The 16,131-nt window shown below is 40.7% G+C and overlaps 1 long non-coding RNA gene across 1 annotated transcript in view; it reads right to left on the bottom strand.

Annotated features, from left to right (window-relative positions):
* The window catches only part of LOC130156529 (uncharacterized), a 208,630-nt gene that overhangs the window by 140,146 nt on the left and 52,353 nt on the right, over window positions 1–16,131 (bottom strand). The window lies entirely within an intron of this gene.

The following is a 16,131-nucleotide window of genomic DNA, read 5'->3' as shown; positions in this document are numbered from 1 at the left end:
TCCTTACTCCCTGTGCTCAAGCCAAGCCAGAATAATAAAGCCAAGCCAACACAGTTAAATCAAGCCTTTTCAACAAGTGATACCATCATGCTGCAAATCCTCAGACACCCATGAGCAGATAAGAGCACAGAATTCATCAGTTCACTATAAATTATCCCTGTACCTGCTTTGTGCATGAAGTTATGCTCAGCCGAGACCTGAGAGAAACGCCATACCCTCAGACAAATCCCTGCTCCTGCAAGCCGCACGCTGGCTTTCCCGGACCAGATGATCTGCAACGCCCCTCTCCCAACACAAGGTAGGAATGCCTCGGGAAGCACTACAGCTTACATTTCCCATATACCAGTCCAGCAGCAGTTGCTTTCCAGATCTCTGCTCTAAGCACTTCACACCTAGAAACAGGCAAAAGGCAAAATGCCACTTTAGCCCACCACTCCTCCCCACTCAGCTCCCGAGCTTCCCTGAAAGAAGCCTTAGGCCAAGCAAAACTGCCCCGTCAGTGATTCCCCGGTTGGCTTTTCTTGGCTGTTCCAGTACGTTGACTTGAAGGACAATAACCTCTAGCTGGTTTAACAACTTGTCTCTGCTGTGTAATTACACTCCTTTTAATTGGCTCGTGGGGTTTAATCATCTCTTGGGACCCAGTTTCCAGCATTTCTCATTAACTGCCGGCACACACTCTTGTTCTGAGGACAGAGGGATGTGCTCCAGTACAGTGCACTGGGGAGGGTCTCAGGTTCAGAAATTAAAGATTAATAACAGAGCTTACAACCATGCCTAGCCAGCCTCACCACCACATACACTCCTCCATGTCAACTATGTCCCATCCATAATGCACACAGCCACCTCCCACATCCCTTGGGAGAGGCAGCCAGCCCCACTCTCATCTACTATCAACTTTTTTAAAGAATCAGAGAAGGCAGAACACAGCAAGAGTTGAGAAACCACAGTGAGGAAGACACCTGGCAAAAGCATAGAACACAGTGGATATGGGAGCCATGCTGAGCCACTTACACATGAGGAGCATCTCCCCGTCACCTCCCATAACCTCAATTGTTCTACCATTTTTCTTCGAAGTTTGCAAACTTAAACTGTTCTCAAAAAATATATCTAAAATTTTATCCAGAGTAACACTAAAGCTCTTCATTCTATGCAAAGTGCCTTTGTGCCACCCTGAAGGAGCACAAGCAAGCAGAATTCTCTGCAGTGTTGAGGGCACAGTAAACAAAGGAGTCTCTCAAGGTTAACAGGGATTAAAGTTGGAAATAACCCCCACAAAGCTGGCAATGAAAATGAAGCAAAGCAGTGGACAGACTAAAAGCTAAGATGAACATTTCCATGCCTTAGCCAGCCATCTTCCATAGTTACTGCTTGCTCAAAAAGTCTGACAAATGTAAGGCTGGAAAGAGCTATGCTGGCATAAGTGGCAGTGACACATTTCCGTCCCAGCCCCATCTCCTGCGTATATTGTCCTACGGGATGTACTTGTGAAAGATGAAGTATGTTCTAGAGTTACAGGACGATCAGAATGACTTATCACACCTGCCGAACCCTGTCGCACTCCGCTTCTGGACTGCAGATGTTGGAAACAACCTCGACAAATTAAATTATAGTTACTATTATAAAATATTACAAGCCTTGGCTCATCCTTAATTTCCTCTAGACTTCAAGAAGAAAACTACTCTCAAGTATGCTTATGCTTTCAGAGAACTCAGACTAACAGTACCAGAGGCGAGATGGAGCTGCAATGGGCAACTTTCTATGCAGAACAGTTGACCTTGCCCACAGCTTCCCAGCGGACACAGACCCATTCATGCAGTCATCCTTATACAACCAGCTTTACACCCATGTGGTTTCCTGAAATTACAGATTTGTTCTGGTGCAGTTTAAGTTCTCTCCATTGGGTCAAAGGAAGACAGCCAAGGAACAGGTAACAACTGTCAAAGGATCGGTCTCGTTGTTTTCCATTTAATTTCTTTCCATCAAATTCAGATCTTATGCTCCCATAGTTTCTCAGTGTAAAAAGCGAGATGGATAGAATGAGGGAAAACAATACTTCTTCTCATTATTATATGGTACAGAAATCATTACCAAAAAACACTATCAAGAATCCCAACACTTCTTAAAATAAAAGTTAATTTTACTTTAATAATGATGCACAAGTGAACATTTCAAACCAGACATTAATCACACACACCAGAATGTGCGTGTTCCCCATTCCAGTCACCAACAAGCCACAAAGCAAATAACGTGCTGGAGGCACATCTAACTTACTTTATTTCTTCCCTGCATTATAGCTTTCCACAGGGAAAACCCCAGCTACAGGGGTACCTCGCAGTTTGTGTGGTACAACTACTGCAATATGTTCCGAAGGAGATGCAAACTGCCTTCCAATAAAACAAGCTAATGTCAACTCCCAACCAACTAGCGTAAAGTCAAGGTTTCCATAAGACACTATGATAATTCTTTGCCTTTTGTTACCATTTTCCATCATCAGAACGGAGAAATCGTACAGTTTGAGGATGGGCTATGTTTGTTTCATTTGTATAAGTTATGCTATAGAAATGTATGCAGGACAGCAAAGAGGATTGTACAAAGGCTTAGAAAGCCTCCTCAGAGAGGGAACTGCTACATCGCAAGCAGTCAGCACCAAAGGCTGTTCACAGGAGGATGAACCAAGGACACGATACACCGCAGAAAATGGAAAAGGATATTTGACATCTGGTAAAGGAACAACACCGTGTTAAACTTATACTGGCAGGGCCTTGAGATCCAAGTAGTTTTCTATTACTTCTCAGCCACGCTCGGCAGGTTTGTTTGATTTTTCCATCAGAATCCTGCAGCTCTGTTCACTTTACCAGAGGGGGAAGTTGCTGGGAAAGGGACTGAGAAACAAGAATCTGTCAAAGAGTTGTTTTATTTCCTACAGCACTGGCTGACTGACCAAAATCCTATAAAAAAAAAAAAAAATCAAATTCAGGAAAAAGCCCTGAACATGTCAAGGCTTTTGGAACAAATGGCACAATAGGTTTTTCCTGTAGCTATAGGCATGTATTTCTTCTTATTTTTTATTTATTTATTTAAGCCCCTGTAACACACCATTTCCCCCAAAGGGCTGCAAAGGTTCAAAGGCTTTGAGAGCACCAATAAATCATGGCCACATAAATGTCCTGTAGTGAAGTTTGATTCTTATTTACCCGGGGTCTTTGGGCCAGTGCTCAGTCTGTGTTGGAGGAGGCAGATTTACTTCTCCTGAGATGCCCTCAATTCACAGAGTGCTCATCTTTCAAGCAGCACCACTCCAGGCCTCAGCTGCCAAAACACTTCTAGCTGCAAATTTCCATCATTTGCTTTATCACACTTCCCTTTCCCCTCCCAGATACTGGTCTAAACTAAGTTATGTTTAGAAATACCTTGTGAGTGGCCAGACTGTGAGTCAATGAATCTCTGTAAATCACTGCCATATGCAGAAGAATTTCAGGCTTCAGCGAGCTTTCTCTTTACGCCATCTCTGGCTATGATTCCCTCTCTAAAATAATGCTTAGGACTATGGCATATTATATAGCATGGTAGGAAAGTTCAGCACATGTACAAACAGACTACAAGAGTGAGGCATCAGAAACAATGTTAAAACCAGGACAGAAATACTATTTTAGATGAATTGGATGCCCAGTTGCATAACTAACATGCAGTTCTGTCCTACAGACAGTAAAGCAGCATAACAGTCTCTATGCCACAGCAACGATAATCTATTCATGCAACTCCACTAAAAGGAAAACAACATCAGCAACAGAAGTTCCAGCAGTTTAATTAATGTAAGCACCTGATATTGTAGCTGTTTCTCCATGTTTTTCTCAGTTCTGTTACTTAATCTAACATTCATTCTTTAATACCAATGAATATTTACACCAAATCCACTTTGAAACACCTCTTTTAATTATTCACAGATAATACAGCAATTTGTGAACAGAATCCATGTTAGTCTCAATTTTTAAAAAAGTCATTCAGACTGGAAACAGAACCAATACCTACTGAAGTAAATTAACCATTTACATAACATACAACTGAAACACCACAAATTCAGATGATTTCCAGATAAGTACATGGAAAAATAAGATTTAATAGCAACTGTTTATACTAAGCCATTTGATTATAAAACCTTGAACTTTTGAGAGAGAAACAAAGCATTCAAGTACTTCAGAAACACTACAATTCCATGCATCATTCAAAAAAGATAAATTTGTCAGACTTATTAACTAAAATCAGCTGGTGGATTCAGTGGAATGTGACTGGGATGTATATAGGTATAGGTTTGATTGCACATAGAGAATCTCATCCTTGTATATCAACAGCCTTAAACGCTGCAGGAATCTGCACAGCTCTGCCTTTTAGGAAAGGCCTTTTGTCATTAAAAGTTTAGAAGTGTGGAAGGGAAATGTTGGCAAAGCCCCAGGAGCAGATCTGAATGAATTAACTGTAACCCAAAAAACAGGTGGGCATATTACTCTGCAACAAAGATCACTTTGTTCCACCCCATCCAAAAAAAGCAAACTCTAATTGAGGATCTAGCATGCTCCAAATTATATCTATTTGACTTTTATTTAATTTGCCTTAGTTTTCCTGAGGAGGTCAGCAAGCTTAAAACAAATGAATCCTGTATATAGTAAGCTAACCAAAAGGGTTGCAAAATGATGGATCTACAAAGGATGCAGCGTCAGGCCAAACTCATCTGGCCAGGAAGGCGGCTCTGTGACAAAAGGCTCAGAGGACTCGCACTGGCAGTGCTGCCCAAGATGGCAGTAACCAAAGTCAGCATCAACTTGCTCATGTTGAGAGAACAGATAGTCTGGCTCTAGTGGACACATCTCAGCAACTAGTGGACAGTATCTCAGCTCTAAATGAAGCACAGGGTGTCTTCTGAAACCAGCATCAGGCAACATGAGGAATCTTGGCATCTACCTACCATATCATAATAGAAGCTTCAGGCTCTGGGCGTTTTCTTAGCAATTACAAACCTACTAAGAACTATTCCAATGGAACATTATTACTAACCAGATCTCAGTAAATTTGAGTAAAAACGTCATCTGGTTTTATATCTTTTCCTGTTTCTCTGTCTCCAAATAAACTCAAGAAGCTGGTCTGCAAAACTCAAAATATTCACTGACTGGAAAAAACAGCAAATGCTAATTTAGAGGTAAGAGCACAAAGCAATTCATTAGCAAACCAAGCTTTGCCAGTAATTTTCTGCATAACTTGGGCAAAGCATTTAATTTCTGGATTTCCATTTTCCCAGCTGTAAGATGGACTCATGTGGACAAAAGGCTCAATCTATTAATGCAATAAAATAAGAACCACAGAACTGCTACCTGTCAGCAGAAGGTTTGTCCTCTGAACTCCCACCCTTTTCTGTCGAACAAGTTTTGTCTTGAAATTGCAGAAACTCCCAGCCAGAGGATAACGCTCTTTAGCTAAGTTACAAAGCCACATGAATTTAAAACAAAGCAAATACATTCTAGGTTATTTTTATTTATGTTACGATTTTTTCTTTTATTTTTAAATGTATAAAGGCAGCTAAACATTTACCATATAGTCATACCTTTTGAGTTTATTGGTCAATGTGGTGACCACATTATGCTACGGTGTTTGCATTGCATGCGCTGGATGATGAGTTCATTGGAAAATGAACAAGAGCCCATCTCCCAGTCACTGACAGCAAAAATCCATCTTTAACATAATGGACAGATATAATTGTTGTGCACCCTGTTAGACATGCCAAGTGATTGATACAATGCAAAAAGGAGGGGGGTGAAATTATGATGATCTATAAAGACCTTGCTGGAACAGAGAAAGAGGAAGGGAATCATTTTTAATATGATTAATACTGCAGCAGAGAGGGGGAGAAAGGAAAGAGATGGGATTTGTTCCCTGTTATAACACTCTACTCCCATGCAATACAGCTTAGCAGGAAAGCCTTCCAGCTGAGGGCTATGAAACAGTTATCACTGTTAGGTGATTAAGTTACTAATTCTTCAGGGAGAAGACATTTAGAGGCCCATATTAAAGGAGAGCGAGGCAAAATTACATTCCGTTTCAATTTAGTTTAGCAATTCTAGTGATTTAGTTAAATGAAAAGCAATTGTTCCAATTAATAGTATTGAATGTTATTCATCAAAAGTGTCAAAACAGCTGTGTTGGTGCATTAGTAACCTATTCTCTTGTCAGAGATATGGATAATTCCCCAGGATTGCACCAGGGAAATGGCAGAGCAGTCAGGAGCCTTCAGAGGGAACCGCACGTTCTGCAGCATTAATGACTGCAGATTCATGGTGCTTCTGTCAGGCTCCAAGCAGCGTTGCACTAGGGTGGAAAGGACAGCCAGTTACACAGGGGTTCAAGAGGGCAGGGGATGTTCCCGGACACATGAATTTGGCGTTGACCCTCTCCAGTGCCATCTCGCATATGTCCTTCGCAACAGTTTGATGGGGCAGAGCAGCCTCACACTGCTGGCAAGAACAGAACAAACGCAGCTGCTCCCCTTCTCTCCATCCCACTCCTTCCTCCCACTCTGTGGGGGGAAGGGTAAAGCCCCCCCCCCCCGCTTTGCCTAGAGCTGGTGCAAGATCAATTAGGAAGCCAAGACTCAGCAAGTGCCGAGCAACCATTTTGGTCCTTGCTGAGTCCTCCGCAGTGACAGCGACAGCAGCTGCAGCAGCTTTTCTCATGGAGCTCATCCATCAAAACAGTGATTAAGAAGCTAAGAGGAAAAGTTTGGATGTAACCCCTGAATACAATGGGGTAATAAAACACAATGGTGCTGCTGGCCTGGGAATATGACACTCTGGCACAAGACAGCACCTTCTATTTTGGGATAAACAGACCCCGGTCTGAACATGGCTGAGGGCATCCTGGAGCTCATTAATCTGTATGGGAATGACAGAGACAGGATAACAGGTCTGATAAGGGTTTCCTCCAGCCTTTTCCTCACACCATGCAGGCCCCTGCAGCCACATCGGCTATCTCCACTCAATAAGGCTTTATACACTTCCTCCCAGGACGCATAATTGCCATCTCAGTGCAGGCGATACTATAGTCTTCCTTTCCTTTAAAATTTCCATAGCCTTTTTGTTGGAGATTAGAAAATCCTGTTTTTTGGTTGGTTTTTTTTTTTTTTTTTTTTTTTTTTTTTTTTTGAGTCTGCTATTTGCTTTCTCCAGGAGTTAAAGAAAAATAAATGCATGCTGTATACCTGAGCTGAAGGACAAGGGAAAAGAACAGTATTAAGTGCCCAGAGACAACCTGCTGCAACTCTTGTTGCTTCTTGGCAAGGTGCCTTACCCAAGACGATGCCTTTGTGCTCCTCAGGAGCAAGGTGAACCATGTGTCAGACCCATTCCCCAGTATGGCACAGGGCAGTTGTGGGATCCTTTAGGTCACAAGCCAAGAGCTACAGTCTGACATGTCAGATAACTTCTCAAAAAGAGCAGACAACAGTCAAAACCAACAAAAATAGGGTGGACGGACATTCAATGAAAAGTGGAGCCCTTAGATACCCCACAAGTGAAGGGCAACTCTGCTTTTTCTCCCTGTCTCCGATGTTACCCTTCAGTCAACGCTCCTAGTCTAACCTTCCTCACAAAGGTAGTAAGCTTCTTGCAATGTGATTTTTCCTACTTCTTCTTGCCCACTCCATTGCCACAGATTATACCCCAGCACATACCCTGCTCTAACACACACTGAAATAGCCAGAGGTTGATGTTGAACATATAAGCTAAAGTGAAAAATGGAGAGCACCACACCATACTGGCACTGCTGTAATTGAAACATTATTTAATGGGAGGAGAGAAATCATCTCTCCTATCTATGCAAACCATAACAATTTGACATCACCTGCTCACATGCTGAGGAGGAGGGAGACTCAGGAAACCTGTAACTATAAAAGCCTTCCCCAGTCTTACACACAAAAATAAATAAGTATCCTTACTAGGTTTGGCACTCCACAATGTTCCCTCTAAGTCTTGTCTTGGAACTGTACCTACATCTGCTTTTATCATAAGAGCTTGAAAGCACACAGAAAATATCACCCTAACTTACTTGCTCCGTGTATTGTTATGACCTCAGGTGCTTTACTGCTTCAGTAACAAAGCTGCTGAATACAACTTGAAGCCAAGAGCAATTAACAAAATCCCCACATGCTGGTTTCAGCACAGCAAATGAACATATAGTAAGGACATACTTAACTTTCAAAGAAGTTGAGAGGACAAGCGTATTAAGGCCAGTGACCAGAAGAACAGAGAGGCACTGTGAAGCCCTCACGATATTACAACTCAGCCTTTTGACATGAAAGAAGCTCCTGTTTGGCAACTCTCTTCTCATTCCTGCTCAGGATAGTAGGATTTTAAATACCTGCAGGGCACAGAAGGTGCCCTGATAATAAAACTGTGCATTTTAATACACCAGAGTTACTGTAAGCAGATATGCCTATTTTGGTGCACATGGCTCCATCTTAGCTGTATTTCAAACATGCCACATAACATTTATTATGAAGAAGAATTAAAGAGCCCTTCATTAATTATTTGTATTACCATAGCACCTAAAGGCATTAATCACACATGAAGGCATCGTTCAGCAAACACTGCCAGAACACAGTCTGCCCAAAATCAAAATTCAGGTCAAAGAAAAGCAAGAAAACTGCATAGAAATAAAAGAATACACACAGCTTGGGAAGCACCAGGCAATAGCTTTAGTCAGCAGGAGAGGCAGCAGAGCACGTCCCCTACCATCAGATTCCCTGTACACATCCTAGGTGAGAAAATTCTTGTAAGAGAGGTTCAATGAGGAATGGTACCACCCCCTGACAGTCAATAATAAGTGATCAGCATATTGGAAACCAAACCCAAGGAAGGGCTGCTGTAGAGAAGAGCCCATGGAGACAAAACTGAGCAGTCAGGTACAGTTTGAGTCAAGTTATGACTCTTGGAAAATCCTTTCCAGATCCATTCCTTTGATTTTATGATATTCAAAAATAATTTAAAAATAGCTAGAAAAGTTCTTTAGTCATGTTTCTTAAACTGGCCCAAGCTTTAAATGTTTTATTAGAAGTTAATACTAACACTATTCCTTTGCTCTGAGAAACCAAGGCACAAATGTGTCGAGAACTGAACCTTCACCAATGACAATCACCAAGGCAGTAAATCACAGCCCCAGCATGCTCTCAAGATCATTATCTCCTGCCAAAGTTAAACACCAGTAATAAACAAATACCAGCTTCTGATATTAAAATGAACCTGAAGCAGAAAATTAAAGCCCAGACTCTGTCTGGATGGAGATCAGTAACTAATATATCAGATAAATTCTTTCTACGTTTTCAGCTCATATACCAGCCAGTCCCCCAAAATCCCAGGCATTGAACCTCGGTTCTTCCAGCAGACGCCAAAACAGACTTGGAGCAGCCCTTCACTCTTATCATAATTTTGACACTTACTACCCCATCACTTGGAAAAATGGGATGTGTCCTAATGTAACAGGCAGCAATTATATAAAACAGATGATGTTGTGAAGTGAGCTGATCAGCAAATAAAGCTGATTCCTCCTACCCACACAAGCTTTTGAGGTTTTGGTGTGTTAAATACAAGCAAATTTAAATCTGAAAAGCCACTGTTTTACTTCACATGCCCCATTTTACTCCCAAGAGAAGGCTCCTGCATTAAATTACATCTCACACCATCCACTGCTGTCAATAAGAAAGGGTAAAATGGAGCAAGAAGGTGCCACACACAGAGGTAATAGTGAAACATGAAATGACTGCAAATAGCACATTGGCACATATAAATTAAAGTACTTCACTTCCCAGCTGAAACTTTTTAACTTCCTATTTCACTGTCTTTTTGTTTCTTTGTTTTGTTTTAAAATAAAAACAGGGTTATGAACGGCAGAATAATTAAAAGTGTTGTCTTCACACACACACAAAAAAAAAATCCATCCAGAACCAAAAAGAACTGTTCTCCCAAACCTGACTGTAGGGGAATTTGACTAACACAGAAAGTATATTTTTTAATTTTTTTTTTAATTATTTACTTGCATTCTCAGAAGTTATCAACTAATCTCCTCTATTTCCTAAACCAAGAAAAGGCCAGATGCAGTAATCTATTACAGACATGATATAATTGTACTGTAATCATAACAGAACAATATCTGCACATATGCTTTTGTTAAGCATAGGGCACAGCCTGACACTACTCGTTAAAAAACAAATGGAACATTCAAATACAGCTTTCATTTGATCTTACAAAGATAAGCCTCAGTATTGTTATTCCAGATTGGGGGGAGGGGGGGGCCCCGGGGGTGGTAAACGACACAAAAGCATTCTCAAAAAAAAAATCCCAGACTGGTCTACATGGGGCAATTGACCAGCAAAATAGTATATTCTGCTACTATCATTCTGAAATAACGTAAAAGTCACTCTCCGAGCACAGCATTAACACTGAAAAGAAAGCCTAAACCAGTTATCTCCTCCTGCTATAGCCATACTGGTCATTTTTCCTAGATAGAAAATGTTTCACTTTCAGATCTAATTGATATTGTAATATATATTGTATTATTAATAGTATTGTACTCACTGGCATTATAATTTAAACCTTGGCTATGCTTTGTGTATGAAAAGTTCTCAGTATAGCTAGAAGTTATACAAGAAAGGGAAGAAGAAAAAAACAGAAAAAAATAATCAAACAAGCAGCTGATGTTGCTTTAGAACTTACTGAAGGCTGTGCCTGGCAGGAAAGCAGTTAAAAAGAGGCAATGTGAAATTGCATGTGATATATAGCACAGTGATGCTACTGCATTATAAATAATGCTGAAGGATGCATTATTTATATGTTTAATATTGGGCTTGCTTATGAAGTAAGTTTCTTTCTCCAGTTTGTCTCCAATGGTAATAGGAAGGCAGGATCACACAGCAGAGCTTGGAAGGAGACATGATAATTCAGGGAAGTTTGGGAGGCAAAACACTGAAAAACATTGAGTGGCGCACTCTATTGCATTTCCTCAGTTTAATAAGTAAGTTGAAAATCTCAGAAGGTTAGGAGCTCAGCTTTCATTCATTTAAACATTCAAGAGAAAAAAAACCTTGGATGTTTGTTCGAGCCCTATCCCAAGTCTGTGTCCTTTAACAGCTGCAGAGCTGGCACGGAAATACTCTGAGATTTCTGGCACCTCCACGTCTGATCACTGTTTTAAACCAAAATTGGAGAAAGACTCTCTGCCCCATAAAAGTGTTTAAATTGGCTCTTGCAGAAGGGTGGATCCTACAGCCCCACAGTGAGTTCAATCTTTTAACACACTCATTTTCTATTCCTGCAGCACTCTGCATAGATCCAGTAGAAATACTATTGCTACAAATATCTTTTTCCCTTGCTGCATTAAAAACTACACTAGCAGTTTTTAACCAAGTGCAACTATGAGGATAAAAGCACATGTAATCCTGGTTGTTATCCCAAACCAGAGCACTAGCAGGGGCACATGCAGTTTTTGCAACCACCAGTCAAACACCTTGCCCTCCAGCCAGAAGTTACCAAATTTGTAGGAAAACACAAGGATTTTATCTGCCCCTTATCCCATACAGTTTCACAGCATGGAGCGTTTGATATGAACCGCAGCCATCTTTTGTTTGCATCACAAGCAACGTTGTAGACAGTGGCAGCTGAGGAGCGGAGTTAGATCCCATCCATCCATTGCTGCTAGAGGGCAGTTAGATTTAGCTGGAGTTTGGGTGGACAACCAAATTTGTCTGCAAGAAATAAGTCAGTTCCAGCAGGTTGGAAGCTGCTCTCAACAATGAGTTCAGTACTGTTGTAGAAGTTAACAAGTAACACCACCATCTAACCCAGCCTATGCAGTCCAGGGCCTTGGGGGGGAAATCAAGCATTTTTCTGTTTCATTTTTGTTGTTGTTGCTTCAGTCCTCATAAAAGTAAAATAGGTCTGTGCTTGGGACCACAGTGCTGACAGTCACATGAGCTCATCGCTCCAGCTTTCTTTTAAGTTTTCCAGTTCTTGCAGTTGTAGAAAGAAAAAAAAAAAAAAACCCACAAAAATAAGAAAAAAAGGCTTGAAGACTGGAATGGGACGATGACCCCAGAAGATAGCTGGTGGGCTTTTTTTTTTTCTTTTTAAGTATGTTCCATTAAACCATTCACTCAAAAACCACTGTTTTGGAAACATGCTTTCACAATCCTATGCTCCAAGGTCCTAGATTATCCAGATTCCACATATTATTGCTGAAAATATTTTACAGTTTGGTCTCTAACTGAAATACCATCCAAAAACTACCCTATGAAAACTTCCATTAAAACAGAGCTCAAAAAAGAAAGGCAAATGATGGGAAGAAACTGAGATTCTTCTTCAAGATTGAAGGTTATCTTCCAGGTCCAAATATCTCTTATGAATCTTTCCAAAGCAGTGTTTAAGCACATGTACTGACATTTCAGTTCTCTTCTGCAGGGTTTTTGCTGCCTCTTCACCTTTGGTTACAAACTGTTTAAGGATAGGACTTCTCAGAGGCCATGAAGAAGGGCTCACAGCCTCTCATTCCCACCTGACTCCTCACAGTAACACAGGCAGGGATAGTACTTAGCATCAGAATACTTAGACTGCAGCAACTTTTCCTGTAGGGTATTTTCCTGAATGCTTCCAATTGATGGCTAAAACACACCCCATCTAAACTCAGTGGCATGAGAAACTGTGTTCATTTTAAAGGGTCCTAGACGTTCCCAGCTACGCACAGAAGATGAACATACAGACAGAGGACACCTCCAAACTGAAAGCAAATGAGTGATGCTCAGATTATATTACGCTTAAGTCAGTGTCACAATATTCGCTTTACATTTCCACACAACAGATTCCTTTAGCCTGGCACGGACAAACAGTACCTGTTCCACTTACAGTTTTTGGAAGAGGGATGCAGAGCTGATGCTGACTTCTCCCAAGATGTGAAGCTTGCCAATAACTCGGTTTTCACCTACAGATTCTGTCTGCATAGTGCACTCCGCTTGTGACAGTCCTCAAGATGAGGAACTCCACCTGGTGCAAAAAGCTGCAAGTCAAATCACATAAAGGATCTTAGTTTATGCAAAACAGCCTTTTCCAGATAAACTTTTGCAGTCTAATCTACCCAGCACTGTTGAGCCCAGCTCTCTATTTAGCTGTGCAATATCAGACATAGTTTAAAGCAAAGAAGCCAAAAGAATCCAAAAATTAAAACCCACTTTCCCCATATTCCACTCAGCAGCTGTCATAGTGGAAATGCAAGTGGAGTGATTAATTCTTCCACTTACATTTCTGATGCAAGAGCACCGGCCTCTCAGATTTGGGCTTTATTACTATGCTTTGCCTCCCCAGGCCAATCATAAGAGTCAAATTTTGACAAATTTCATACTGTGAGGCTTTTAAACAGTCAAATATTGCTTTATTATTTAGAACATCATTTTTCGGTTTTGTTTCCAGCTGTATGTAGTACTGAAGTTTGCATTAATGCACTGCATTATATCATCCTTATCAGACAAGTTTCCTAGGTACAGCTGATTCTTCTTTTTGATTTTCTACAAGAGCTATTAAAAATGCTGACCAAAGAATATAGATTTTCATTAATATTTCCTCTTCTTTTGATCTGTTCCTTTGATTTACCTGACTCTACGATCCAAATAATCAGAGGAGTTCCTGTCTTTCATGCAACAAATGTAATGCCAAAACTTAATCAAACCAAGGTTGGGGGGGGGAGGGGGGAGCAGGGGGGAAGGCAGTACATTTAAAGAGCTTTTCCTCACCCTATCACACCAAATGACTTTGGGAACAGCAGGCCTCAAAAAGATGTACCAGCTAAGTATCCAACATCACTAGCACCTTCAGAAAAGAATTTCTAAAAAAAAATCTCTGCTTTCTAGGCATGAAACATTTCTGTAAACAGCAAAACTGCTGAGGATAAGAAACTTCAGATTGAGGAGAAGACAATCTTTTTCTTTTGGTAGGAGAAAACAAGGTGTTGCTCTAGGGTTTTCTCTATGCTGTCCCTTGTTTCAGCGCAGTTTTCTCTGCTAGGTTAAGTAGTTGACATGTTCTCAGGACATCCAGTTGACTATACACTTGTTTTTCAACCCTGCTTTGGCATAAGGTTGCGGTTCTTATTCTTTTTGGTATTGTTCCTGCACAGGAAGGCAGGAAAATATGTTTCCAGGCTCCTAATATATGTTTGTTTTCCCTTATTGTTGTTCACACTGTTTACACAGTGGTTGTTTTTCTTCATCTTTGATGGTGAAATTTAAACTGTCTTCTAATAGAAGGAGAGAGATTTCAGTGAGTGGAAAATACAAAGGCAGATAGAGTAATGAAGCAAAACACAGACTTCATTTTCAGTGCTGTTTTCTTGCAGTCAGCCTTGACCTCAAGATGCCCAAACAAGTTGCAAGCGTAACAAATGCACTTTTGGATTAAGACCAAATGCCTCTTGTTTTTATACTATTTTTGCATTAGTGAATGAGGGAACAGATGTGGTTCAGAGGAGTCAGTCCACCCCAGAACACAGCAATCACTCCAGTGTCATTAAATCACCATCAGAACAGCTTTGTTCATGAGTCCTTCAGTTGGTTTTGTGTGATTGCTGCTTGAGCCTAGCTCTAATGTGCACCTCAAACATATGGATACTCTGAGAAGAATCAGAGAATTAGTAATTTACCACACACTGTCTCAGAGCCAAAACTACTGGTGGAGTCCCTTAAAAAAAAAAAAAAAGCTGCACATTAGTGAAAGCAGCTGTTTGCAAGGGGTAGACTTATCTGTGCATGAAAGTAGCTGTTTGTATATCTGTATATACTCAGCTGTCTTTTTTCTGCATTTCCATTATTTACCTGTTGACACAATAATTTGTATATGCAAAAGCTGGGAGATATTTGCATAAGCCAAGGTATAAAAGTCTCAGGAGAGGGGCATGCTAACTAACAAGTTTGGGTGATGTATATAAACAAATAAAGGAAATTTGCAGCTTCTCAAAAAAGGGCCAGAATGGCTTCCAGCCAGCTAGTCAATGAACATACTGTCTTTTCTTGATAGCTTGGGAAGTCTCTCCCTTCTTTCTTTCTTTCAAGAGAACAAAGAAGTTTAAATGTCCATGAAAACAGGACTAAAATAAATAGATTTGAAGGGTCTTAATACTCACAAATGGTTGCCACAATTTCAGTGAAAGGATTGAAGCCTCATCCTTCAAGGAAACTCACTTATTTTCTCATGGAAAAGAACAACAGGCCCTTCCTATCCCAGTTTCCCCTCAAGAAGTGAGCTGGCATCATCCATCATCTCTCTTGCTCCTTTCACAGCACTGCTTGCTGCCCCAGTTGCATTAGTGCTACACCTGGGGTTCTTACAGGACCAGCACAGTATGGACCCCAACGAGTTGTCATTTCACTCGGCATCATACATATCCTTTGCTCTTACAAAGGGTGACCTCATCTCAGACCAAATCCAACTGTTTCCCACAGTGATATAATTTCCATACCTAACACCATATGGTCAGAGCCAGGTTTGAGCATGAATAACCTCAAGCTTAAAACTGCAGAAGGGGACCCACACAACCCAATGACTTCACGGGTAACCTACACTGGCCAGGGACCTTCCTTCCACTCTTATTTTCCCCATATCTACCACAGTTTTACATCTAAAAACAGAAATAGCTTTTCATCTTCAATTAAAATTAAGCAAGAATGAACCCACAGGAAAATTTGGAGATGTCTAGAAAGACCCCTGGACTGTCAGTAAAATTCTAGGAATCAATGGCCAACTCATGAAGGCACAGGAGGAAGCATAAAAGAAAAATACTCCTCTGAGCATAACATTATTGTTAAATATCACCATTCCAAATGTAAGAGATAAATTTTCAAGTGTTACAGCAGGTCTCAGAACCTTATTAATAGAAATTAGAGAGAATTCTAATAGAAAAAGACAGAGAGGAAGACATTCTCTCCACTGCTCCCTGGGGAAGGTGAGAAGAGACTGAAAGATGACACTTTATCTCTTCTAATTCCCATGGGACCCATAATCACAGCATTCATTCAGCAAATAATAATAATAAATATGGTCTGAAGTGACTCCA

This window comes from Falco biarmicus, chromosome 10 (genome assembly GCF_023638135.1).
Source record: "Falco biarmicus isolate bFalBia1 chromosome 10, bFalBia1.pri, whole genome shotgun sequence".
Classification (NCBI taxonomy): Eukaryota; Metazoa; Chordata; class Aves; order Falconiformes; family Falconidae; genus Falco; species Falco biarmicus.
This window is presented reverse-complemented; position numbering and strand designations above follow the sequence as displayed.